The 1,504-nt window shown below is 62.2% G+C and overlaps 1 long non-coding RNA gene across 1 annotated transcript in view; it reads left to right on the forward strand.

The window, feature by feature from the left end:
- Nucleotides 1–820: 820 nt before the first annotated feature.
- LOC113940784 overlaps nt 821–1,504 on the forward strand; it is a 3,102-nt gene continuing 2,418 nt past the window's right edge. The window contains exon 1 of the long non-coding RNA XR_003525538.1: nt 821–1,034. This is a non-coding gene — a long non-coding RNA (uncharacterized LOC113940784). The remainder of the gene's footprint in view (nt 1,035–1,504) is intronic.

Here is a 1,504-nt window from a genome sequence, read left to right on the forward strand (position 1 = left end):
GGTGGGTGACACTGACAGGGATGGGTGGGTGACACTGACAGGGATGGACGGGTGACACTGTGACAGGGAAGGGTGGGTGACACTGTGACAGGGAAGGATGGGTGACACTGTCGCAGGGATGAGTGGGTGACACTGTGACAGGGATGGGTGGGTGACACTGTCACCTGTGCCAGGTGGGAGGGCAGGGAGCTGGGGCACAGTTTTGGGGCTGCTGAGGGCCAGGAGCAGAGCCTGCCCCATCCTGCATGAGCGTGTCCTGCTGCCAGGGCCTCGTGGCATCTGGATCCCCCCAGGAATGTCCCCCCTGGCTTCGGGCATCTCGGGTGTCCCGGGACCCCCCGCCCCACCAGGAGCATCCACAGGGACACGGGATCCAGGCTGGATGGGCTGGGAGCAGCCTGGGCTGCTGGAAGGTGTCCCTGGGAGCGACTGGGTGGGCTTTAAGGTCCCTTCCAACCCGAGCCATTCCAAGATTCCGTGGATCAACCCCCAGGACACGGCCCAGGTGCTCCAGCCTTGTGTCCCCCAGCCCGTGTCCTGCCCTGGCCCTGCCTGGCTCTGCTTGTGTGCCCAGTGTGCCCAGTGTGCCCAGTATGCCCAGTCCCCTCCTCCCCAGTTCCAGCATGGCTTCTGGGCTGGGCTGGAGAGAGAGAGAGAGGCCAGGAGGGAGGTGGGATCTGCCAGGGAATGCTCCTCAGGGCTGGTCAGATCCCAGTCCACCCCAATCCTACAGCCTCTGGTGATGGGCTTGGACAGGCCTTGGATCAGCCTGGGCTGCTGGAAGGTGTCCCTGGATGGGCTTTGAGGTCCCTTCCAACCCACACCGTTCCATGATTCCATGTGCCAACCTCTCCCTTTCCTTCTCTGTCTCTCTCCTGTCTCTCAGCGCTAAATCCCAGGAACATCCACCCTCGTTCCCCGTGCCCCTCCATCCCTTTTCCAGGCTCCTCTTCCAGCCTTTCCTGACCTCTCTACCTTTCTTTGTGCCCCAGATGAGTTTCCTGCTCCCCCGAAGCCCCTGAAGGCCTCAGACCGTACGTCCCAGTAACGTCCCCGTCCTGTCCCAGTTTGGCGCCGCTCGGGACTGGTTTTACTGGTTCAGTGTCCGGGCTGGGGGAGGATCAGCTGGGTTCAGTCTGGGCACCTTGGGAGAAGGGAATGGCTCTGGCTTGGCCTCCTCCTGCCCACTGGGAGCAGGGAAAGGGCTCCCCTGCCTTTTGGGGTGTCCCCACTGGCATGGGGAGCTCAGGGCAGGGCCCTGCCAGGGATTCCTGCCTGAAATTCCATGGAAAGGGGTGATTCTCTTTGTGGAACCACAGAACTGGATAGGTTGGAAAATCCCTGTGATCCAACAAGTCCAGCCATTCCCCCAGCACTGCCAAGGCCACCCCTGGCCATGTCCCCAAGTGCCACATCCACAGGGTGTTAAATGCCCGCAGGGAAGGGGACTCCCTCCACCCTGGGCAGCTGTGCCAGGGCTGGACAGCCCTTTCCAGGAAGGAAT

This window comes from Corapipo altera, unplaced genomic scaffold (assembly GCF_003945725.1).
Source record: "Corapipo altera isolate COAL_440 unplaced genomic scaffold, ASM394572v1 60091, whole genome shotgun sequence".
In the NCBI taxonomy this organism is placed as follows: domain Eukaryota; kingdom Metazoa; phylum Chordata; class Aves; order Passeriformes; family Pipridae; genus Corapipo; species Corapipo altera.